We start from the raw sequence: 27,969 nt of genomic DNA, 5'->3' as shown, positions 1-27,969 counted from the left end.
TGAGATGATTGGAAAGAGGAGGCAGAGTTCCAGATGTGAGGCAGCCCTGCAGCACAAAAGAGTTCCAAAGATCTGCAAGAGTTTCTTTGGAGAGATTTGAGTCTTTACTAAATACAAAAGTGGGCATATATAGGTTCACACTCAGTGAAGTTGGGTAAAGAGTAAGTCTTGAGTTTTTGCTAAATACAAAGATGTGCACGCATGGGTTGAAATTCAACAAAATCTGACAAAAGAGCCCCTAGGGAGCTGTGAGTTGAGTGGATTTCAGGGTTGACTTGACTTTGAGTTCTAGCCAGCCACTATGGAGCGTCTCACTGGTCATTCAGTAAATTCAGTGGAGATACCAGAATGACAAGCTGTAACAGTGGAGCTAAATCATCCTTAGAGTATAGTTACCATACACCTACTTCAACAAAGATTATCACAGTCCCTGAAAGAATCAAACTGAACCACAAGCAACTTAACTGACTAACAAAATAAAGTCTACTATTCATTAAAAAAGGAAGCAAGCATCCTTTAAAATTTACTAGATATAAAATGGCAAAGAACAATAGCCCATAATCATGAGAAAAGTCAGCCAAGGCAAAGGGATTACTTTACATAGAAATCAAACTAACCATTCTCAAGAAGGAAAAAACCAGAACCTGTCTTAGATAAACAAATGTTTAGGTCCTGTTTCCCCTTGGAGACACCTGTGTCTCTCTAGATTTGGGACTGGTTGTTCACCCTGCAACTGCAGACTTCTGAAGGGTTCAAGAAAATTTGTTAATTGGCCTTTTATCCAGACGTTTTTGTAAGTGTGAGAGAAATATTCTTTCTATTGCTCCATATCTTTGAGCTACACTGGAAATCCCCTTGTTCTTTTAATCATTAAATTTTATAATATACTTACATATTTTACAATTTTATTCCTTTTATTTAATAAAATTATCTAAGCTTTTCTTGATTTACTGTTTAATTTAGGATGAAATGATATCGTTAAAATATCCAGCACATCCATCAATGAGCATGATAACTTTTTAGTTATTCAGGCTTTTATTTTTGCTCTTCAGTAAGGTTTTTTTAGTTCCTCTTTTATGTGACCTATATTTCTTGCACATATGCACTTGATATCAAAAAAACATTTTTTGCCATTTCAAATATGAAATTTAATATAATTGCCTTTCCTAATTGGTCATTACTCTGTATAAAAATGTGTTTTATTCTTTTATTCTTCATCTGTAGTTCTGTATCTCTCTATTTTAATAAATCTATTAGTTTGGCAATTGATTCTCTTGAATATTTTATGTAGAAAATCATATCATCCACAAATAGGAATATTGCACCATTTTATTTCCAGTATTAAAATGTACTCTATTTTTCTTGTGTTTTTGCATTGATTTGCATCTCTAATACAATGATGAATGCTTGTATTGGTTTAGGAATAATTGCATTATTTCTACTTTAATGGGAATGCTTCTATTACTTTAACACCAAGTATATTATTCGACATAGGTTATTGATAGCTAACCTTTATTATTTTAAGCAAATTTCCTTGTTTCTAGTTTTAAAAATCATGAATGAATATTAAATTTTACTAATGCTTCCCACCTTTCACTGAGAAAACATAACAATATTCCTCCTTTAGATTAACTTAATAATTTACGTTGAAAAAATATTCTAGTGTTGAACAAGTCTTGGAATCTTAGGATAATCTTGGTCATAAGCTTTTAGTTCGTTGTGATCTGTGCTATTTCCTGGTCTCTTTGGTACGTGAGTAAACAAGTCATATAATTAAGTTGTGTTCTGTACTCCAGAATAGTTTCCTAAGACATGAGTTTCCTGTACTCTACTCTTTGTAAGAATGCACCCCCCCACCACCATCACAGCTAATCAGCTAGAGTAAAGATGGAGATTCTGCAGATTCCTGGCAAGACTCTCCAACCATCATACTTCCATCACCTCCCACGCCCAACTTAAACAACCTCACTACCACAACCTGCCCCCAAGATCATTAGGATTGACACCCGCCCATTCTTTTTATTACTGTTTTTGTTGGTAATCAAGAAGTCTTCCAACAAGAATAAGACCTCCAAGCTGTCACCCATACTTCATTCCAAAGTAAGTGTGTACACCCATCACGTGACTCCTCTCATCACCTCTCACCAAACCATGCACTTATCTTCTGAATTTCATAATCAATCAATAACAGAATTCCCTGTGCCCTCACCTTCTTCCCTGGACTTTTTTACACTTCTCACCCTAGATAAAACCTAACCTATTCCCTCTAATAACACTGATTCCCCATAGCTCTCTCAAATAGTGACTGATTTATTTCTAATAAATCAGCCCTGGGCTTAAGTAGAGAATTGTCTCAGCTCTTCATTGTCATTACAAGATCATTCTCTCTAAAAACCCACTGCTTTGAAGTCCTTTCCCATCATATATACATCAGTGTATACAGACTGGTTTTCATTTGTATTTTAGTCTGTCTACAGAGTTCATCATTAGTCCCCCTCATTTTGTGAAGATTTTAACTTCTGTATCTAACTCTGTCCAGTATTACCTCATCATTCTTGGTGATTTCAATATCCATTTAGATAATACATTCAGTGCCAGGATACCTATCCATGTCTTGACAATTTCTTCTATAAAAATCTTGTCTTTCATCTCATGTAAACTTTCCACTTTCAATTTCATATTGAAAGCTGTGTTATAACCAAGAATTGTGCTCAATCCATATTCAAAATATTAAGGAGCCTAACTTTTTCTGTTTCAAGTTTGCTTCTTCTAGGATTCTGACACTAAACATTCTTTCATTTGGTTGAGACCTATACATGATTGATTTTGCCATTTTCTTACTGACCCTCACCCTCTTTAGGTCTTCACTTTCCATCCTTCCCCTGTTTAGAGTCCATAGTCTATAACTGTAATCATTCCTTTGCATATGTTTTTAAATCCTTTGGCCCTGCCTCTCTTAGTTGAACACACGTAGCATATTACTATCCGTGGCTGAACGACACCTTGCTCTCTATTGTAGTGAGGAACACAGTTGAAAAATAAAAAGTATGATGATTAGTTACACTTTAAATTTATGATTCTTAACTTCGAGTTCATAAAGCTTTTCAGACACAAATCCCATATTCTCCTCTCCATTCACTCTCCCACTCATCTAGATGACTAATTCACATGCATGTTGAAAAACAACTTCACTGACCTCACCAATTTCACCCCCTTTTTATACTTTTTATGCCCCTTACCCTGCTTTATTTTTTCCCCATAACATTTATCTCCATCTGATGTTGTAGTATTTACATGTTTTTCTTCTTTCTTAATCTGCAAACTAGAAGTTCTTTAGCAGGCAATTTGTCTATTTTATTCACTATTGAATCCTTACTGCTTAAGATAATGCTTGGCATAAAGTATTGGCACTCAACTAGATTTGTTGGATGAATTTAGAGAGTGAATTCTTCCTTCGATGGCTTAAGAAAACATGCCTGTTCATTTATTTAGGACTGATGTCTTTGGGAGGAATGGATCTTTTTATTCCAATGTGTAGGATTTAATAAGATCATGTGTACATGGAAAAAATTTGTTTGACATACCATTCTATATATGTGTAAATTACCATTAATGTTTCTTAATTTTAAACACGTCATCAATGGGCTAATATTGTGTACTCTTTTAGACACTGAAGTATTAATTCCTAGGTTCTGCTTGTCCTTTTAAGGATGCAAAAGACCTAAGTATGTCAAAGATAATAATATGTGTTCACATCTAATCTGTTCTCTCTAAAACTTTTTGAGAAAATAGTTCCCCACCTCCATCACATCATCTTCCCTCATTTCTCTCCAGCATGAACAATTCAGGATGCCTACACATTTAATTATGGCCCTAGAGAATGAAAGAATCTTACAGGTAAGTCATATTCTAGAACTTTTGTGCTTTGGAGATTACTGACTGTTTGGTCTTGCCCATGCCTGATAAATTAGATTTATCCAAAACAATTTAGCCAATGAATGCCTCCTCCAAACCATCTGTGAGATTTAATCATATAATCACTTGGCTCAATTCTGAGTAAATTACCTTATCATCATAATTACTGTGGTTGGATTAACAACCACTTTCTGGGCTGGAGGAAATTCAAGGATAAACGAGGCTGGGATTAATTTCTTTTATGAGCAACCCCCCCCCAAAAAAAATAGGTCGAGTTTTATTGTACTAGGCATGTCAAGGGGCAAATACAAAACTGACATAATGTTAAGAATTATAGAAACAGTTCTTTTTGGCTAATGATGTTGAGTTTCCTGTTTACAAAACATTGTTTTTCCTCTGAAGAGTCACCCTCAGTATAGCAATCTTCTGACCTAATTATTTACCAGAGTCTGAGATTTTGATAGGCTTTTAGAACAATTTCTCTCCTTGAAAGCCATTCATTTTCTACTAGAGTTAATGTCTAGCACAATGGATCAAAACATTGTCCAAAATCCAGGAGGAATTAATTTTGTTAAAATTAATTTCAAATAAATATATTAATGAGGGTTGTGATTTTAATTGCTCTGAAAATAGCTGATGTTAATATTGGTTCTACTACTCATGAATTAAGATCCTGGTAAGCATGTTAATCTCTCCTGCTTCTGTTTCTCTCACATATAAAATGGGCTAATAGAAAGGGTGTTTTCAAGATTAATGTGTTTGCTGTCTTCTCTTTATTAGCTTTTATTTTGTTCTCAACAACATCACCTTATATTTTCTCATCCCCACTCAACCAAAGTGAATCCTAAGAGAATTAATGGGATCTCCTAATTACCAAATCCAAAGATTTTCTCTGTCTTCACTCTCTTGAGATGTCCTTACCACTTGGCATGTTGATTTTCTTTTAATCAAAAAATTATTTTTTCTGGATGCCTTGATAATACCGTTTTCTTTTTTTCTGACTCCTGGAGGACTCTTTCCCCTCTTGAATTATTCTCGAATTTCTTTGTTTGTCATTTGAAAAATCTCATTTATAGCACACTTGCCTTGAGTGATAACTCCAGATATTATTTATTCAGTGGTGACCTTAAATTTTTACCTCCAGCCTTAATCTTCCCTCTGATTAGTCCAGTTGTCCTACAGATGTTAAGTAATCATATCTCTAAAATTCCAGACTATTTTTGTTCCCTTCCACATCACAAGGTATCCTAAGCTGAAAGCTTTCTAGTTATTTTCTAATCACCATCACCATCATCATATCATCATCATCATCACTGTTGCAAATGTAATATATACCTTTTATTGAGCATTCATTATGATCTAGGAATCATTAGATGCTTTGGAAGCATTATCTCATTTAATAATCACAAACAGTCCACTTCTCAAAATTGGTAAAAGATCTCATAGTTGTTAAGTGACAAAGCTGAAATTATAGCCTAGATTTATGTGACACCTAAGCCTATGATTTTAACTGCCACACTCTACTGTTTCTCTCACTGGACTTCATCATTTCCAATCCCTTCCTGAGGACACCTATTTCATGTCTTAAATGTACCTGAAACAGGTCTCATCCTGTTGTTATTGTTCTACTTCAGAATTTTTATTATTTATTACCACTTCTACACAAGTCAACTTGAAACTCATTTTACTTCAAATCAAATGTAAGTTAAAAATTAAAATTATTTTTATCTTCCTTGCTTTTCAGGAAGGTAATATAGATACATTTTAAATTTCAGTTTTATTTTATGTATGAGATGCCTGTGGCCCATTATGTTAGGAGACATGAGGAGTGATAATACGATTGTCAAAATGGAAAATAGACTTAGTAAGTATTTGCTATTACTATACCATTGTTAAAAATACATCATACACATTTTAAAAAAAACAATTTGATCGTGTTAGATTAGTAAATCAGGTAAAAATATTTAAATACAATTGTAAGTCAAACATTTGCATGTAAAGGAAAATTAAAGAGTATAATACAGAATAAATGCTTAACTTTTGTGATATTACAGTTATATTAAAAATGTAAGATGAAAGAATGGTTAATTTTATCATTTATCCTCCAAAAATAATACCATTTTAATGTTTCCTGATTCATGCACTTAGAACATCTTTGTTTTTCAAATATTCTGGGCCTGAAATATATTCTTTTCTATAATTGTTTTTCAATAATAGTTGCTGCCTAAGATGTAAGGTTGAGTGGAAAGATGGATAAACACACTTTTTAGTATATAGCTAACATTTTTATGTTTGGTGTACTTTTATTTTTATCTTGAGTGAGTTTTGTTTGCATTCTTTAAATTGTTTCATATTCCTATTTTTAAATTCAGATTTCCACTTCTGGCCATGATGGAGCTACAGTCACTGAACTTAACCTGCCAGCATAAACAGACAGCTGGAAAACATATATAAAGTAACCGTCAGACAAAGGGAGTACATGACAGCAGTCCTTGAGAGAAGTGAAACAAATGAGGTCTGTCAAATGATTGTCCTAGTTTTGTGCCTGGAAGCATTTTCTGGACAGTGGATACAGAGACATGCAAGCCAGGCAGAGCCCAAGACTTCTCGGAGTAGCATGATAATAAGAACATTTTGATTAAGGATGAGAATTTTTTCTCAAAGAGACCACGTTCCTTATTCAAAATTTAGAAATACTGTACATATTTCACCAGGCTTGATGATATACAAAACTATTGGCTTTTCAATGTTCACATTTTTTACCATAATATTTTTCTTTTTCATTGTAAAGATCCAATGTAAATATTTACATGTTATTAATACATAGCATAGCTTTCCCAAAGTAATGCTTTTTAAAATTATCTTGTAAATCAATAACTAGTATTTGCTGAGGGCTGAATTAGTGTCAAACATTGTTCTAAACACTTTATATGAATCAAACAATTTAATCCTCACAGAAACCTCAGTTTGTTAAGGAAACGAGGCATAGAGAGATTACATGATTTGCTCAGAAAACCAACGTTTAACACTTGAGAATATACTTCCAAAGTCCATATGTTATAATCTAGTCTGTAAACACATTTAAAAATGTATGTATATATTTATATATTTTTTGATATATATATATAAAGAATCAAGGAACATAGAATGTATCCTTAATGTTCCAACATTATTAGTAATGCACTTTTTTAATGCTTATTATTAAAGGAATGAGTGGGTGGTATGCAGTTTGACCAGGACTACAATCATATCTTATAATAAACTATCCATGTTAATGACAGAGAACTCTGACCTTAACTTTAATCTGATTGATTCCATAGCAAATGGAGACAGTGTCCAGGGTACAACTGCAGAGCTCTGACCATGGGACGTTGGCAGAGAGCTAGTGAACCAAGACAGTGATTAAGCAAAATTGTGCTCAGTGGACAGTTATGAACTTTAAATTAAGTATTTTAATTTTTAAGCAAGATAAGATAGAGATAAATAAACGAAGAAGCCAAAATTAAGTTAGAAAAATTTCAAAAAATTAAATTTATATGAATCAAAGAAAATCAATGGCAACATTTTGGAACATTTATTTCCAGTCTTTAGTCTTCTTCTGCTTATTAAAAAAAATCTTAATCTCAGTAAGATCTACATAGATTATTTATTATGATGATGATAATGATATACTTTGACTTGAGTTGATCTGTAACACTTCTTTCCTGAAATAATGAAATAACAGTGCCATTTTAAGATAAATTCCATCTTTAGTGAGTGACGGGTGAATTGAATTATCTTGCAGTTAGCTTTCTGTTTTCTATATAGTGGAAATGCACATCCATCTCATTCAAAGGCAATATCCTCATTTTCCTCCACAAGTCAATTTTATATAATCTCCCTGGAGATGTTTTTTGCCTACACTGAGCCTTAGTGTCATTGTGATTTTGTGTGTGGTTCAAAATATGTGGAAAGAAACCAATTAGTAGAACTGAATGTAAGGTGAAATCATGTATTCAGGAACAAGGCAGAAAGTTCAAGAGAGAAATACTGGTAACAAAAGTGCTTTATTGCTAAGCCCAGATCTCTTATATCACCAGAGCTTAAATAAAATTTGAAAAGATCAGAATTGCTCTTCTGTTGTAGAATGAGTCATACAAGGAAGCAAAATGAGAAAATGAGACAAAAGACAACTATTTTCATTAGCTTTCAAAACTTATGATTCTGAAGTCCATATAGAAAGGTATTACAGTCAGTTTTGCCTTAATTCTTGTTTTTAAAACACAAATTTGTTCAAATATGACTGATATATTAGGGAACACTTTATGTAAAATGTGAGTTTTATGCTTGCTTATTCATGATTTCATCTTTGAGCAACACTAGGTAAACTAGAAAACTCCCTGGCTGAACCCAACAGCATCAAAACACATAAAAAGCATATGTTCACACACCTGTAACATCTACTAGCTTCCTTAGTTCATTGTGTGTAGTATGAGACACACCCATCTACATCCAGTGTTAGAAATTTCCATCTTATTTCAGATAACACTCCTACACCACATCACAAAAAATATCACAAGCTGTGACGCTTCTGGTTGACACTTACTGTCTTTTCTCAGGTAAAGTGTCATATTTATTATACTGTTTATATACTTTAAAATAATTCTCCATGTAAAACTTTGCTGTTCTTATTAGGAAGTTCAGATGTCTTAATTCCTATTTATTTTGTGTTTTTCCCATTTTTAAAAATATCTTTCTCTACATTTTGCTTAATGTTAAATTGCTTAAAAAATATATCATTGATGATAATAATGTCAGCCTAAAGTGTTAAATTTTGAAAGATGTTATTGTTACCCTCCATGCAAAGCCACCAGGAAAACATCTAGAGTCAAATGAACTAGGATTTATTTGCTCATTTCAATGAGGGAGAAAACATACAGTGGGAAACTGTGGGTGTCTGTCTTAAAGGTGAGAGAAGGATCTTGCTATAGGCTTTGAGCTTGTGTTAGGTGATTTGGAGAAGAGTTTGAGGACTGCTCTGGGTTGTGTGATATTAAAAGTGGAGGCAGTTCTATGATTGAATATCTTATTTTTTAAATTTTATTTATTTTATTTTTGTCTGCGTTGGGTCTTCATTGCTGCATGTGGGCTTTCTCTAGTTGCGGTGAGCAGGGGCTACTTTTCGTTGCAGTGTGCGGGCTTCTCATTGCAGTAGCTTTTCGTTGTGGAGTACAGGCTCTAGGCACGTGGGCTTCAGTAGTTGTGGCAATCGGGTTCAGTAGTTGTGGCTCATGGGCTTAGTTGCTCCACAGCATGTGGGATCTTCTTGGACCAGGGCTCAAACCTGTGTCCCCTGCATTGGCAGATGGATTCTTTTTTTTTTTTTGCGGTACGCGGGCCTCTCATGGCTGTGGCCTCTCCCGTTGCGGAGCACAGGCTCTGGACGCGCAGGCTCAGCGGCCATGGCTTATGGGCCCAGCCGCTCCACGGCATGTGGGATCTTCCCGAACCGGGGCACGAACCCGCGTCCCCTGCATCGGCAGGCGGACTCCCAATCACTGCACCACCAGGGAAGCCCCAGATGTATTCTTAACCACTGCACCACCAGAGAAGCCCCTCTATGATTGGATATCGTAAATATTTTATGTGGAAGGCAGGAAGGAAGGACTGGAATGAAACACTAATCGATAAAGAAACAACAGACAGGGCTTCCCTGGTGGCGCAGTGGTTGGGGGTCCACCTGCCGATGCAGGGGACGTGGGTTCGTGCCCTGATCCTGGAAGATCCCACATGCCACGGAGTGGCTGGTCCCGCGAGCCATGGCCGCGGAGCCTGTGCTCCGCAATGGGAGAGGCCGCGGCAGTGAGAGGCCCGCGTACAGCAAAAAAAAAAAAAAAAAAAAAAAAAGAAACAACAGACATTCATATTAGCCAGGAGAAGGGCATGTTTGATCAGTTTTGTGTTTGGTGCATTGTTGTTTTGTGCTCAAATATGATTACAAAATGGTTTCGCTTTTGTCTCAGTCCACTGTGATCACAGAGAGATCTTGTGTGGTGTCAATGTTCTGTGCAATTGTTTAACAGAAGAGCACTGTGGTCTGGCTCTTAGTGGCAGTTCCCATGCAATGCTTTCAGGGACTCATTTCTTGCATTCTCAGTATATTAAAATCTCCCACATGTTGTATTGATTATTACTTTACATACTTCATACATAATGTTGTTATTTGCTTGACTATTTTAACATTTTAGTGGATTTCTCCTTTTATTATTACTTACAGTCCATATTGATTTAAATGCATTTTTTCTAATATAATATCTGATAAGAATATCATATATAGTTTTCTTTGGTTTAGAATTTTCTGCATATAATTATGGATCTGATGCTTTCCTTTATTTTCAACACTTTTGTTTTTTTCAATGTGTCTGAATCACATTTTGATTCTATCTCTCTCTCTTTCTCTATTGATAGGTAGATATATCTTTTAAATTATATATATAATTATATATATTTATACACATATATATTTCTCTCTCAGTGAATTAGCTTGCTTTAGTAACATATACTGTGATTATTAAGGACATATTTGGATTTTTTTCCACCATCGTATTTGTTTTTTTAATGATCATGCTAGTATTAGTTATCTATTGCTGTGTAACGAATTTTCCCAAAATTGAGCAGCTTAAAACAACAAACATTTATTATCTCACGGTCTGTGGGTCCTAAATCCAGACACAGCTTGGCTGAATAAGTCCTCTGCTTCAGTATTCCTCATAAGACATGATTGAATCAGGGTGGTGACTGGAGCCATGGTCTCATCTGAAGAATTGATTGAGGAAGCAGTCACTTCCAAACTCATTCACATAGTTTTATATAGAGTTACTTTCCCAACTGCTGTTGAACTGGGGGCCTCAGTACCTCACTGGGTATTGGTCAGAGACACCCCCCCCCACTCAGTTCCTTACCATGTGGGTCTCTCCATAGGGCAGGTCACAACATGACATCTTGCTTCATTAAAGTTAGTATGATGGAAGATCAAGTGCCAATCTCTTATTACCTAATCTTGAATGTAACACCCCATCATTTTTGCTATTTGAAGCAAACCACTGAAGTGTCAGACAATGGACAAATCAATAGCAAGATCTTTAACTTAGCTAGATCTTTAACTTTAACTAGAATCAAGGAGCTGAAAAGTCACAATACAAAGAACAGCTATGTAAAAGGTGTGAATAACTGAGAACATTTTGTGATAACTCTTCGTTGGTGTTTATTCAGTTTTTAGATATTTAAGGCAATCAATCCATAGGGTAAATCTAGAACATGATAGAGTCAACAAGTAATCACAAACATTTTAAAGAGTTATCCAGTGAGTCCAGTACTTTGCCCTTGAAATTTGCTCCACCATTCTGAGATTTGTTTTTCCCCTATAGATTTTGTACACCATTCTCTAACTTGGGATCTCTGTGTTTTCCTCAGTGTTGTGAAGGATATATTTTTTTAATAAAAAGTGATGTTAGGTTGTTTGCCAAGGAAATAAACTATGTAAACTGATTCTTTAACATAGATGTTTTTTAATGTTTCAGAATAAAATTGACAAAATTGTGTTTGCCTAAAAGTAAAATTATAGTTCACTTATCTAAAACAATTTTCATGAGAAAATTGAATTTCAACTAATTGCAAATTGGTTCAAAGGAGGAAAAAATATATTCATGAAGTAGACACTGATTGATTGCAATTGAAAACTCTACTTCTAAAATGGATTTAGACACAGACTGATAGTTTCTCAAATTATATATGAGAAGCATTTTGATGCCTAGTTATTTAGGAAGTGTTTCTGAAAAAGAAATTTTTGCTCTCATCAATTATGTTTAAACTTGGAAGATTTAATGCTCTTGGAAAGAGAGAAGAGAGAAGGAAGTAGCAGACAATCAGAATTGAGATTTTCAGAATAATGGGTACATCTCTAAAGAAAATTGGTTGAAAAAATAAATTTTATGGAAGTTAGGGGTGCGGGATGGTTAAGTTTGTATCAACTTGACTAGGATATAGCGTTCAAATATTTGGTCAAATATCAGTTTAGACATTTCCATAACGTTACTTTTTTAGATGTGGTTAACATTTAAATCAGTAGACTGCGTAAAGCAGGTTGACCTCCATAATGTGGGTAGGTCTCATCCATTAGTTGAAGGCCTTAAGAGAAAATCTGAGGTCCCCTGAGGAAGAAAGAATTCTGCCTCCACACTGCCTTCAGACTCCACTGCCATATCAACTCTTCTCTGGGTCTCATTTAAGATTTGGCAGCCCTCACAATCACATGAGTCAATCCTTAAAATAAATTTCTCTCACTATCTATGTACATCCTATTAGTCTCTTTCTCTAGAGAACCTTGGATAATGCATGGAGTTTAGAAAGAATAACATATTTTTCCCATTGACGTAATATGTCCAGAATCTAAGGGTCAATATTTCATAGAGGCAATAATGATTTACATAAGGATTTGTTTAGTACATATTGTTTATCATTTAATCTAGCAATCCTGATTTGCATAACTACTTAGTGAATACATGCTACTTTTCATTCAATTTGTAAATTAATTACTATTTATTCTGTCCCTAGAAGAACCACCATGTATGGTTGTACATGTTGTTAGCTATACGAGGGTGTCCAGCTAAAAGGACAAATGGGGACCAAAATAAAATCTCTGCTCCACAATGTAAAGTGGGGATTTTGGCAACGGTATGCATCAACCTAAAGAGAACCTTTTTCCAGTTTGTGGGAAGTAGCTTCCATTTGCTAAGCTGTGATGCCATGACATTTTATATACCTAGAGTAAATGCCTTTTCTGAATTTCACAGAAATTCTGTACACACTAGGAACAGTCTTATATCTACTTATTCAGAATTAGATTCCATTTGTTTACATATATTCTATGATGATAATGCTATTTTTAAAAATTTTTATTGGAGTATAGTTGCTTTACAATGTTGTGTTAGTTTATGTATACATATATCCCCTCTTTTTTGGATTTCCTTCCTGTTTAGGTCACCACAGAGCATTGGGTAGAGTTCCCTGTGCTATACAGTAGGTTCTCATTAGTTATCTATTTTATACATAGTATCAATTGTGTATATATGTCAATCCCAATGATGATAATGTTATTTTAATGGTTTGGTGCAAAAACAATACATGAGTTTCACACTAGCTAGTCTTGTATTTTGTGTTACCCAAATGAAAAAATATAGACCCAAACAGCAACTTCTCTTTTAGTGAAAATAGTGGTTTGCATATTTGCAAGGAGATATATGGGATATACCCAGGTCTAGATTAAAATCTAATTCTTTTTAAATAAAAATTTTTTTTAGAATTAATAGAAAGTGATTTGTTTCAATAAAACAAAATATATGCTTATTAAAAGTGAGGTTATCATCTTGCCTCAATTGATTAGCATTGATATTTTTAATTCAAAGCTGAAAAAATAAAATTTAAGGTATTATGTTCAAAGCTCTAAATTTTTTAATTTAATGTAAGCAATCCTATTCTTTTAATGGTCTGGCTACATTTTGTGGGTCTTAATTATGTTGGCAAATAAGGTTTAATAACTTGCCAAACAGCAAAGGAAACCATAAACAAGATGAAAAGACAACACTCAGAATGTGAGAAAATATTTGAAAATGAAGCAACTGACAAAGGATTAATCTCTAAAATTTACCAGCAGCTCATGCAGCTCAATATCAAAAAGCAAACAACCCAATCCAAAAATAGGCAGAAGACCTAAATAGACATTTCTCCAAAGAAGATATACAGATTGCCAACAAACACATGAAAGGTTGTTCAACATCACTAATCATTACAGAAATGCAAATCAAAACTACAATGAGGTATCACCTCACACAAGTCAGAATGGCCATCATCAAAAAATCTACAAACAATAAATGCCGGAGAGGGTGAGGAGAAAAGGGAACCCTCTTGCATTGTTGGTGGGAATGTAAATAGATACAGCCACTATGGAGAACTGTATGGAGATTCCTTAAAAAACTAAGGGCTTCCCTGGTGGCGCAGTGGTTGAAAATCCGCCTGCCAATGCAGGGGACACGGGTTCGAGCCCTGGTCTGGGAGGATCCCACATGCCGCGGAGCAACTGGGCCCGTGAGCCACAACTACTGAGCCTGCGCATCTGGAGCCTGTGCTCCGCAACAAGAGAGGCCACGATAGTGAGAGGCCCGCGCACCGCGATGAAGAGTGGCCCCCGCTCGCCGCACCTAGAGAAAGTCCTCGCAGAGAAACACAGCAAAAATAAATAAATAAGTAAATAAATTTATCAAAAAAAAAAAAAAACAAAAAAACAAACTAAAACTAGAACTACCATATGGCCCAGCAATCCCACTACTGGGCATATACCCTGAGAAAAACATAATTCAAGAGTCATGTACCACAATGTTCACTGCAGCTCTATTTACAATAGCCAGGACATGGAAGCAACCTAAGTGTCCATCAACAGATGAATGGATAAAGAAGATGTGGCACACATATACAATGGAATATTACTCAGCCATAAAAAGAAACGAAATTGAGTTATTTGTAGTGAGGTGGATGGACCTAGAGTCTCTCATACAGAGTGAAGTAAGTCAGAAAGAGAAAAACAAATACCGTATGCTAATACATATATATGGAATCTAAAAAAAAAAAAAGGTCTGAAGAACCTAGGGGCAGGACAGGAATAAAGATGCAGACGTAGAGAATGGACTTGAGGACACAGGGAGGGGGAAGGGTAAGCTGGGACGAAGTAAGAGAGTGGCATGGACTTATAAATACTACCAAATGTAAAATAGATAGCTAGTGGGAAGCAGCTGCATAACATAGGGAGATCAGCTCTGTGCTTTGTGACCACCTAGAGCGGTGGGATAGGGAGGGTGGGAGGGAGACGCAAGAGGGAGGAGATATAGGGATATATGTATATGTATAGCTGATTCACTTTGCTATAAAGCAGAAACGAACACACCATTGTAAAGCAATTATCCTCCAATAAAGATGTTAAAAAAAAACTTTCCAAACTATGTCAAGCCAAATGTATGATCAGACATAAACTCATTGTTTACGAGTGATAGGACTTAAATATATAGTACTTAAATGCTTCTTTTACTTATTTTCCTACAGTTTTATAATCGCTACTCTGATACTCATAAGCATACCCAAAAGTGAACAGTTATGTATTCTTATCACTTTGCTCATCTTCTTTTATTACTTCTGTTAGAAATGTTAACAGGACTGACCCAGTCACCAACACTTTTCATCCTCTCTACTGTCCAAATCCATTTGTTCATAGTTCCTTTCAATTCTACCTCCTATATGCTTCCTTCATTTTTTTTCCAGCTACACAATTCTATTGCCACTTAATTGTCATAAGAACTGTTGGAATACTTTCTGCTGTCTAGCATTAATACAACAATAGTTCAGTGAGCAACAGCCAAACAACAAATGCATGATATGTGAGTGTGTGTGTGTGTGTGTGTGTTTGTGCTGACATATGTTTGTATGAGCACAGGTCAGGGTGTGGAATGATATATGCCAATCTTTTATCATTTGGTAACAGGGGATTGGGAGTGGAAGAAGCAGTAAAATTTTACTTCATAAGTTTTGTGATATTTCACTGTTAAAAGAGAGGAAAAGAATACATGCTTTGAAGATGCCCTATTGACTAGCTTTTCTGTGACACTTTTTTGTTCTGTATCAAAACCACAGTATGGTGCCAATTTCTTAAATATTATCTGTATGGCAAGGTTAGTAGACAGTTGAAAGCCAGGCAAATTCAACTCCCAGTCAAGCTTTATTTCTCTGGGCAAAAACAAATCGTGATGAACTGTGCAGGCTGGATTGTAATTTAGAAGAATAAGTGAATAACCCAGGATGATTATGTAAAGATTATGTAAAGATAATTATGTAAAAATGTTTGAATACATATATATGTATCTATTTGTACATATATGTATGTATAGATATATAATATCTATACACTTCATGTAAATTTGTTTCTTTACCTTTAAAATAAAACAACATCTAAGAATACTTGTCTATACCTCTAATTTTAAAAAATAGTTCATAATTTGATTTCAGTTTTACATAAAAATTTCTAACGGAATGATCATTTTGTAATTATCAAACTATGATATATAATTTGGCACTATTATCATATAGATACTATTAGTGGAAAATTTTTGAGTTGTACATATTGGAGGGACAGGGGGAACGTGACTTCCTCTAATAATGATGTATTTGGGATACACTTTACATTGAATCTCTTTATGGGGTATACTTTCAGTGAGCTGCTTATGTACATTTAATTTGTTCAGAATAAAATTGCATTCCCTAGTCTAACCTAAATTGTTTAAGATAAAGAAATACATTTCTTTGGGTGTTTGTGCATGAACACACATATACTTGTGAGTATTGTTAAAAAGAATTGCCCCAATTTCCTGCTCGTATTCTTTTTGTTTTACCTTGCAGAATATTTAGCAATGATTTATCAGTTGCACAGTCTTCATTGAATCTTCTGTGGCCTCAATAACACTTTCCAACTAAGTAGAACACAATTTCCTAAGAAATCAGTTTAAAGAGAGTTATAACAAATCATGAAATTGTTGAGTTTTGCAAACTTAAGAGAAGTCTCCAGTTTATTAGAAAGAAAAAAATCTATATCAATATGAAATGTTTCAGGGTGTCAAGTGTCTTTAATTTCAAACTCCAAAAAATGCTTTTATTTTCAGAAGATAATCAGATTTGATGTCTATTATCCAGCTGTGCCAGTGCAAGAGAATTGCTGATGTCTTGAGCACTGACCAAATAGGGCTCAAAATGAGCAGAACAGAATTTTATTGACTCTAGTCAATACATTTATTGACTCTAGTTTTCTGTTTGTGGCTCAAATGTAGCTCTAGAAATAACCACTGAGTCAATTTTGCACAATCTTCTTGCTTTACTGATGGGGAAACTTAGACTCAGCAAGCTTAATTGTCAAAAATTATGATATTAAGTCATGGCATATCACAGAATAGAAGGCAGCTTCCTAGATCTCCAAGTCAGTACTCTCTTCACTTTGCCTTTGTCTTCTGTTTCTCAGTTCTATTAAGGTGACAGTAAAATTTGAATTTCAGTGTACGAAGGTGAATGGGAAGATGAGGATGCCATGAATGGGAAGAACAGGAACATCCTCTATGTCCTGCACAGCACACATATAGAGTGGCTGAAGCCCTGTCTTTGGAGACCCTCAAACTGACAGATGCTGGCCTTGGACCTGGGCAAGATATGCCTTTGGTTCCTTCCTCCTGTCAATCTTCAGCAATATAAATTGATGCTAGACATTCAATAGGTGACTGCTTTTCTTTACAAGGAGAGTCAATGAGACCTTCCAACTTCAGTTGGTTAGAACATATTCTAAGACATAGGCTGACTGTTGATAAATGTCATGGATTTGCTGAAGAAGTTATCAAATAAATGTTAAATATTTCTTTGCACTCTTCATCTTATAAGCTGGCTATTTTGCAGCTTTTTCCAAAATCAAGAATATGACAAAGATTGTCAGCTGTCTGCCAAAAAAATCATGTTCTTCTTTCCACATGGATAGTTATTTCTGGGAAATTGGCTACCTTCCAAGAACTTCATATCCCAACTTCCTCAAGTTCAGTTTGAGTGTGTGGCTTACAGTCAATGAAATGTAAGTAAAATGATGTACATCATTTCCAGGCCTGCTTCATAAGAACTACTGAGATTTTCCTGCTTTTTTCCCCTTCAGGTTGCCTGTCATGGAGGTGTTCTTAGTGCAATCTTTGAACTCCCATGTAGAAGGTCACATAGCCTCACAGTCTAAGTTTTATTGCGTGAGGGAGTGCCCCCCAACCTACCCAACCCTACACCCCACAGATGTGTTTAGCAGTCAGTACTATTTATTCCACGATCAGGAAATAAATTTATATTGTGTTTGAACCAATATATGTTATGAGGTTCCTTTGTTACAACAGTTAGGCTACCCGAACAAATGCAAAGTAAAATTCAAAGTAGCTAGAGCTATCCAAATCTTGTTTTTAAGGATAGAATTTAATTATTCTTGTAACATCTATCATTCATAGTTACAAATATATATAGGTATAAGCTAATTACCTTCTTATATCTGTGATCATTTTATAACTTCTTAGAAATGCACATTTATTCTACCTCAACAATTATAAAAATAGAAAATGTAAAAAGCACTGAAGATTTTAATCAATCAAGAAATTAAATGCTCAAAACATGTAATAAATTATGAAAAGTCAAGCTAATAAACCAGTGGACTCATAAGTCTTTTTCTGACTTCTACTAGAGTGTTTAATATGGTGAACTGGCCTTCTTCTGTAATAATAACTATACCTACATTCTTCTCTCAACAATCCTTTGTGCATTGCTCCTAACACAGTAAATATTTGAAAAATGTTGACTGGATGATTCAATGAACTTAGAAATTAATTAAAAACTAAAACTAAATTTATATAAATTTATTATAGCAATGGATTGGTTTAGTAGAATAATATTTTCTAAGCAAACTTAAGCTATTTCATCACAAAATAAAAATTAAATTTTTGTTAAATAAATAAAGTACTTGCTACAGCAAAAAAAAATGACTTCTAGCTAGTAAACTACACACAAAAAAATTAAATTTTTGTAAGCACAAAATACATTTTTAGGTAAAATATTTTAAATATGGGAATTATTCCCTTTAAAGTCCAATGTAAATTGCACATCTTATTCATTGTTATAAAAATTCGGGCATTCCCTGCAGTCCAGTGGTTAGTACTCTGCATTTCCACTGCAGGGGACACAGGTTGCTCCCTGTTGGGGGAACTAAGATCCTGCATGCCATATGGTGTGGCCAAAAAAATAAAATTAAATTAAAAAATAAATAAAAAATCAGTTGAAATGTTATGTATTTTCTAAGATGAAATGTGGAATGTGTGATCTGGACAGAAATATCTAAACAGAAACAAATTTGTGTAGTTATAATGAGTACACTTTTTCATTTATTGAATTTTTGAATTTCTATTTTCTGCATGTATGTTTAGAATTTATTTTCATGATGAACATGCCAATTATATAGATATGAATATGAGATACTGAATTATATGTCTCTGTGTAAATAAACAAACTTAGAAAAATAGTTAAGCTTTAAGTTTGGTTCTCAGTTGTCCATCTACTGATTTATGATCTGTTTTGTGAAGGATAAAATTATGACAAATTTGCAGAAAATCTGGAAAATGTTTGGTTAGGAAAAACCCTAAGTAGTAACTACTTTTTAAAATAAAAACTTACATCATAAGATTCCAGGTGCACTAGAGAACTAAATGTAACAATTAAAATCACAAAGCTACTAGAAAAACCATAAGGGTAAAATTTTATAATTTTGAGAGGGAAGGTCTTTCAAATCCAGGCGTGGGTGTAAGGTGAGCTGAATGAGACTGTGCCTCACTCATCTATTGTGCACAATTAAAGAGGATGCAAAAAACTAGTAATCAAGATAATATTTAAAACATAATATTTGGGCTTCCCTGGTGGCGCAGTGGTTGAGAGTCCGCCTGCCGATGCAGGGGACACGGGTTCGTGCCCCGGTCTGGGAGGATCCCACATGCCGCGGAGCGGCTTGGCCCATGAGCCATGGCCATTGAGCCTGCGTGTCCGGAGCCTGTGCTCCGCAACGGGAGAGGCCACAACAGTGAGAGGCCCACATACCGCAAAAAAAAAAAAAAAAAAAAAGACATAAAACATAATATTTAAATGTAAGTAAATAGCTTAAAAATCAAAACAAATACAAAAATTCACGATGAATAAAATATTAAATTTTCACTAAAGACAAGACTGTTATTACTGATTTTTGAATCAAATAATTGTGCTAAAGCCATAAGCCATGAAGAAACAAAAATGCTAACATAAAAACTGTTGAATTGAGATAATAAACTATGCATGCCAAAACTTCTGTGAAAATTTTCTAAAGAATAGAGGTTATTGGACATAAATTTACTGTAACACATTTTAGAAATGACCAATTCAATATAAGAAATTGACAAATATGAGTTTCAAGAAAAAAATCGTGTGTCCAACTAATATATAAAAATGTTTAGCTTCACATGTAATTAAGGAAACCCACATCAGATCAATAAGATATAACTCATTACACAATAAGCTATCTCTTATAATAAATATTATATAACTGATAAATTTTAGAAAATAAAAATAAATATATATACATTTATATCTTGATATCTTAAAGTATGTACATCACCTACAAATCACGTAAAACTTGAACAAAGGAGGCAAAGAGCATAAATATGAAATTCAAATAGACAAAAAGAAGTAAAAAAAGGTTTAACCTTTCAGAAACCCAAGAATGCAAATTATCACCATGATGAGAAGCTAATCTTATAATCTAGATTGAAAAGAACAAGAATAAATGTTGGTCATTGTTGGTAACCTCTGATTTAAAGAAGGTTTGAGATACTTCTTTTCAGTGTGTAGTAATTTTAATTCCGGAACTTTCTCCAAAAAAATAACTGACTAAAAGGCACGATGTAAAAGAAAATTCATTACCGTGTAAACTATACTTGTGAAAATTGTGAAATAACTAAAGTGGCATTAGTCAAATAGAAAAGATAAACCCACATAATTAGACATCATATTATATTGATATGTATTGATTTGGAAAGATGTTTGCAATGTCAGGTTATCTGAAAAATCAAGTCACAAAATAGGGTACACATTGTGATCTAATGTTTATTTAAACATTATGTGAATATATGTGTGTATGCATTTGTTCCTAGAAAATTTCAGGAAAATATTTCCCAAAATGTTATTATGATGTTATCATCTCCATGGATTAAAGATGATTTTCACTTTCTTATTTACAACTTTTCATATTGCCTGTAAGATTAGGTTTGTAATTCAACAAAGTTAAGTTAATTAAAATATAATATAGGAATACAAAAGGGACACATTAAAATTCCTTTTAAAAGTAAAGCTGTCCATGGAAAGTAATTAATTTTACAAAAATTTAGTGACACTTTATATGCACTTCATGCAATAACAGCAGAAGAATATCCTTTCAGCTTAAACTGGGATCATTTAGCCTGATTTCATTTTCCTCGTGCATTTCTTTCCTGGAGTGGGAAGTTCTCCAGTACGCTCTTTTTTGATTGGGTGGGCTGAATTTATGATGTAATATATTGTCAGGAAGAAGTAGTATCAATTTATATACTTGGGATAAGTGTAAATATGACACTTAAAAAAAAACATGATAACCTGAACATGTAAGCAACATATCTTAATATCCCAAGTGAATAGGCATACCAGTGAAATCCAGCGTCTAGATATTAAGGCCAAAAAAAGAAGCTCTATTTGCTTTCACGGGGAACGTCTAGAAAACTAAGTGTTGCAGGGCTGTGAAAATACAATCAGATGTGCTCCCATAAAGCAGATTTCATAATAGTGCCAAAAAAAAATGCTTGTTTTGAAGAATAAAGAAATGCTGGTACGTTGGGAAGATAGATCAGCCAACTTGAATTATTATGTTTTCAAATTATTGTTGCTGTTGGCATTATTGTCAGTTGACTGTTGTTATTTTAAATATGTAGTGGATCCACATAATGAAAATTCAAGATTGCAAAGATAAACAATCACCCTCCCACAATGCCCCCAAGGACTCTTTTTCCCTGGCTTAAAGGCCAGAACCCTTACAGAGGTTCATGCTCTGATTGAGAGAGGGGAAGGGGACTCTCTCATAATTTATTGCATAAACTTTATTTGATATTTATATATTTGAGGTTCATAATCTCAGTTGGCACACTTTTATTATTTTCTTAAAATGTGAGGATAGAGAAGATATTTTAAAACTGAATCATTAACTATCATTTCCTAAAACTGACTTAATGGATGAAGACATGGGCTATGTTAAAAAACAAAACAAACAACAAAAAAACCCCAGAGTTTATTATTATTATTACTATTTTCTAAAAAAGAAAACTTTTCACTTAGTGAGTCCTTCTTTGGTGTTAGGTATCCTATCAGGTATTTTACCTTCATTCAATTCTATTCAAGACCTTGCTGTTGTAGCTTTATTATCTTCTCCTTGTAGACAGCAAATTTGAACCAAAAGAGTTATAGAGTTAGTTCTGTGACATCACCAAGTGGCAGTTGCAGAGGAGCCTCTAACAATTCTACTCCCTGATGCCAAATTAATAGTAATCAAGTCCATACTCTTAATTAACTATCTGCTATGGACTGAATTTTTGTGTTCCCCCAAAATTCATATGCTTAAACCTAACTACAAAGAGGAGATGGAACCTTTGGGAGGTGATTAAATCCTGAGGGTGGAGCCATCATAAATTAGATCAGTGCCCTTATAAAAGAGTGATCCCCAGACCATTCTACCATCTGAGGTTACAGAGTGCCATATCTATGATCCAGGAAGTGGGGTCCACCAGACACCAAATCTACCCATGTCTTGATTTTGGACTGCCCAGCTTCCAGAACTATGAGAAATAAATTTCTATTGTTCATATTCTACCTGGTTTATGGTAGTTTGCTATAGCAGCCCAAATAAACTAAGACACTATCATTCCAAAAAAATAGACTATGAACAAAAATAATCAAAATTTGGGAATGAAATAGAAATAGCTAAATTCAAGGAAATTTAAATTATTTTTGGATTGTGGTAAGAACAGGTAATATGACATCAAAGCTCAATAAATTTTTGAGTGCAGAAGACTGTATTGTTCACTATCAACACAATGTTAATTTTAATGTGATCATAAAACTTAGTTACCATATTCATGTAATTGTCCACATAAGCTCTACTATTATGACATTTCAAACTATGAATTTTCACAGTTATGAACAAAGTTCTCTCCAAGGAGAAAATATCACCTCTGCCTGTCACATAGGGCCTTATAATTTGTACACTGTCATTTTTTCTCCTATATCACACTGCTTCTAATCATACTGTATGTTCATTTTGTCCTTAGTACTGAGATGTTTTATGTATAATATAAGCTCATCATGCTTGATGAGTACAAAAAGTTGTGAGAGAGTTGAAGGTTCTAATAAGATCAGGTGTACAATTAAAATGAAAGAGAAACTCAAAGGAGGGAGAAAAACCACACATATTGACAGTAGTCATAGAAAAAATTATTCTAGAGTAGGAAATATTTTTGGAAAACATAGAATAAATGATGCAACATTACTCAGTGTATGTTTAAAGGATTACCACCAAAGTCAGAAGCTTGTTTACAAAAAGTTAGTTCAGAGGAAGGTCAAGAAGTTAAACAATATGCATGTTGAAAATGCTACTGATGGAAAATTCTACTCAAGAGCATATATTGTGTATGTCCAGGGTTCGATTCTGCAAATCAAAATGAGTGGCACAGAAACAATGTATTAAATAGTTCTCTGGAACACTTATGCAGTCATCAGGAAAGAGTCTTACCAGTCTCACTAGATCCTGTAGGGCAGAGCACATTGTTTTGTTTTGGAAAAAGTTGAACAATGCAATATACATCTGTGGGTAGGGGAAGAAGACACATACTTGATTTGAAAGACTTGAAGGACAGATACATTTCTCTTTGGCCTAAAAACAAAATTTGAGCTGTCTTTGGAACTCAAGATTTCTCAAATAGTTAAAGATACAGATCTATCTATTATCTATCTATCTATACAGATCTATCTATTATCTATCTATCTAAATCTATCATCTATCTAAATCTAACTACCTATCTCAAGTATAGGTGCATTGCTAAGCATACTTGGTTTTAAAAAATACTTATAATTTATAGATAACATATTTTTCAATTTAAGATAGAAAAAAATCAGACAAGATTTAAGAATACCTCATCTGAATGTAAAGCAAAACAAATACATGGAGTTAAAAACAATTACAATGTAGTATACAGAGAAAGACAAATAATTTATCTAAAGCAGCACTGTCCAATAGAAACACAATGCCAGCCAAAAATACAAATCATATATGTAGTTCTTCTAATTTTGGTGTTTGTCTGTGTGTTTATAGTTAGTATACAGAAACACAATTGATTTTTGGGTTGATCTTGTGTGTGACCTTGCTGAATTCACTGATTAGTGCTAAGAAGGGTTTTGGGGATTTTTTGGTAGATGGCTTGGGACTTGGGACTGCTTTACATACACAGTCATGTCATTGCAAATAAGGATAGTTTTATGTCTTCCTTTCTGATATTTATGACTTTTATCGACCCCCCCCCACCATTTTTTTTTTTTTTTTTTTTTGGTGACCTTATTGCATTGGCTAGGACTTCCTTCACAAAGTTGAATTAGACTGATGAGAGAGTACATCTTTGTCTTGTTTCCCATAAGGGGTAAAGCATTGTGATGGAAAAACAGCTATTTTTTGTTGCTACCTAGGCATTTTACAGTATGACAACCTTGCTCACACCCGGATCTGGACATGTAGATAAAGACTGAGCCTAGGATTCCCAACACAAGTTTTTGCTTTGCTTTTCATCAGCACCCTTTAGAATAACCTCTCAGAACTGAGCCATGAAAAGTTATTGACCTCCAGCCCAACCACAGTATAAGTGATAGATGCTGGCTACCTTACCCTCTATCTCCTGTTCACTCGAGTTCACTGCCCTTCCCTCTGGGTGACTGGGCTTCTCCCCCTCCTTGCTGGGATCTGTAAGTAATAAATCTTGTGACTTTACTGCCTTTGTATGAGTGTGTTGAAACCGCACCTTCAATCAAAACGACTCCAGGATTTTCACTTCCTCAAAGTGAGAGCTCAGATGCTGAGGGAGCTACCTCTCTCCACTCCGCCAGTGTGGGTGGCTTGTGCCTCCTCGTGCAGCAGGTCAAAATCTGCATATTCTTAAGTTAATACACCAGCTATGGGCTCCCCAACACAAGCATTTTGGTTTTCAACATTAAGTATAATATGAGATGTAAGTTTTTTGTAGATGCTATTTATCAAGTTAAGGAAACTCCCCTTTATGACTATTTTTTCTGAGAGTTTTTAATCATGTGTGGATGTTGAGTTTTGTTAAGTGCTTTTTCTGCATAAATTGATATGGTTATATGACTTTTCTTTGGTCTACTAATTTGGTGGATCATGGTAAATATGGATAACTGATTGTCAAATATTTAACCAGCCTAGCGTCCTTGGAGTAAACCCAGCCTGGTTATGGTGTGTAATTCTTTTTATATATTGCTGAAATATATTTGTGCCTGATTGGTTAAAGATTTTTGCATTTATAATCGTGATGCTTATCTGAGTCATGCTAATATTTACTACTACATACAAGACTAAAATGAATGTAAAAGTGGAAATGTTTCTCTAGGTGAGAGAGAGGAATTTTGGAATCACAGAGTATGGCCATTTTCAATTTCAGTGAATTTTCTTATTGCTCTTCAAAGTGGTTTTGAATCCTTACACTGAAACCTGTATCAGTTTTCCTGCAGCCTGATCAATATCCTCAAAGTTAGAGATTGTGGCTTATCCCTAATAATGGATGAAATATCATTTTTCTTTTAAGTTTGCCCAATTGCTATAAGGTAGTATGTTTGCACATATCACTTGACTAAGTTACCATCTCCTTTGAATTACCTATTTTCATAATTTGTCCATTGGGTTCCTCGTATTTTTTGTGAGGCTTTGACAAACTTATTTATGCTTTCTTTGCATCAGTGTTCTGTTTGTAACGTGTTGCAAGTGTCCTCTGCCAGCTGTGTACTTAACCTAATCAATTCATTATGTCTATTTAAGGACATATAATGAAGAGCAAAGGTTATTTTGTACTGGGTTTGCAATGGTTTTAGATTTCTTTGTCCAATTATTTTGCTCTGTTGAACTGAAGTTACCCTTACTTGTTCAGAGTAAAGACAAAACAGAAAAAATATTGAATAGAATTTAGCGGGTAACGATGACCATTTCTCCTTTTGTAATTTCTGAAAAGCTATCAGTCCTCCTAACATTTCTTTAAGCATTTCTGATGATGTTCATATAACAAGATAGGTTGCTCAAAGAGAAAGATGAGTGTGGGTTTTTTTTTATTTATCTGACTTTTGTTCTTGTTCACTGTCCCTTTGTGACAACATCCCACTTTTTTTGTCACTTCACTGCCAGGATTCTGTAGAAAATTCATCCTATAAAATGACACATTAACCTTATAACTACAATCTGTTTGTCCACTCTTGACAGTTCACAAGATATTCTTTTGTTTTCTTTCCATTAGAAAAATATTTAATAGTCAAAACTTCCCTGGAGCTTTACATCTTTTCAACAAATAAAAAAATTACAGAACTGTTATTTCAGTTAATATTTGAAGCTGTAATCCTAAATGTCATGCAGTTAGACTTGTCATAGAAATATATTGGTTCCTCATTTAGTATTATAAAAAAAAATTGAGTGCATAATATATATCTCCTTAGCCCCTTTCAAATAGGACTTTAAATAAAAAGCAATACTTAGGAAATAAACTCATCCTAACTAATTACATCAGTAATGACTATTTCCAAATATGGTCACATTCTGAAGTAGTGGCAATTTAAACTTCAACATATGAATTTTGGGGTTCACAATTTAGCCCGTAACAACTTAAAATAAAAATTATAGCACTATGGGTTTGGTTTACTTTATTATTCCTGAACTGAAGGACAATGAACTTAAGCTTTACCCTATTCTTCAGATAAAATTTGAATTGTTTACTCTTTTTTCTCTTTGTCTTTCAGTTTGGATAATTTCTATTTATCTTTAAGATCACTGACTCTTCCCTCAGCTCTATCTCAGCTGTTGTTAAGAGTGTTGAAGGAATTATTCACCTCTGATATTTTTTTTGTTGTTGTTGTTTTGGGCAGCATTTCCATTTGACTCTTTCTTAAAATTTATGCCACTCAGCTAAAATTTCCCAGCTGTTGTCCACCTTTTCCATTAGATGGTTATCATATTAATCATAGTTTCTTTAATATCCTTATCTGATCATTCCAACATCTTTTATAAATATATTTCTGTTGGTTGCTTTATTACTTAATATGGGTTTTAGTTTTCTTTTCTCACCCTCTAGCTTTATTGAGATATTATTTACATATAACATATGTAAGTTTAAAGTATACAGTGTGATGATTTGATCCATGTGTTTATTGGGAAATGATTACCACAATAAGGTGGGGTTTTATTTTTTGTTTTGCACTTGTGTGTCTCAATTTTTGATTGAATGTCACTCATATATGTAACAAATACTATTCATGCCTGAAAATGGTCTTGCCTCTTCTATTGTCATGCTAGGAACGTGGGGGGTGAGGTGGAGATTGAATCAATCCAATCAAGATTTGAGTTTGGTTTGAATTTTACTGATGATAGTCTTACCTTCAGTTAATTATAGGTTCACTGCTGGGTTGCTACCTTGTACCTAGAGTGAGCTCTGGGGGTTTCAGAAGGATTTTCTCAATGTTTCAGCTCCTCTCCTCACTTTTGATAATCCCTAAATGCCTATATGCTTGTGTCTCAGAGAGTATTTCTCCATGGTCTTGCTTCCCCCTGCCCCTTAACTCCATTCTCTTGCTGTAAATCACTGCCTCAGTCTCCCCTAGGCAGGGTCTGTGCTTCCTTTCTCAGCATTCCTGCTTTTGTTTCCTGTGGTAGACAAACTGACGTTTTTCTACACCTGATCTTAGGCAGGATTTTCTTGCCCCTCACTCATCGGTAGGAGACAATTTTTTGGTATTGAGGCAGAATCCAGGGCCTAAGAGTTTTCCCATGCTCCCCTCCCAGTGGTAGAGGGTTTTGTTTTGACTTCACCTGTGTTGACAGGTCTTTGCCTAGAGGCAGACAGATTGTACGTCTACTCCTTCTGCAGACTTTGTGGGAACAAGAAGCTGTTGCTTCATCAGAAAGAAGAAAGAAGGATCTAGGGAAGCTAATACAGCTTTGTGTCTCCCCAGATGGTGTCAGTCACCCCCTGCATTCCTAAGCCTATAGGGGACCCCTCCTCACTCTTCTACCATGCCCTCAAACTCTCTCATGGGGCCCCCTGTAAATGCACTTGT

Source organism: Hyperoodon ampullatus (assembly GCF_949752795.1).
Source record: "Hyperoodon ampullatus genome assembly, chromosome: 12".
In the NCBI taxonomy this organism is placed as follows: domain Eukaryota; kingdom Metazoa; phylum Chordata; class Mammalia; order Artiodactyla; family Ziphiidae; genus Hyperoodon; species Hyperoodon ampullatus.
The sequence above is the reverse complement of the archived record's forward strand: the minus strand, read 5'-3'. Positions refer to the sequence as shown.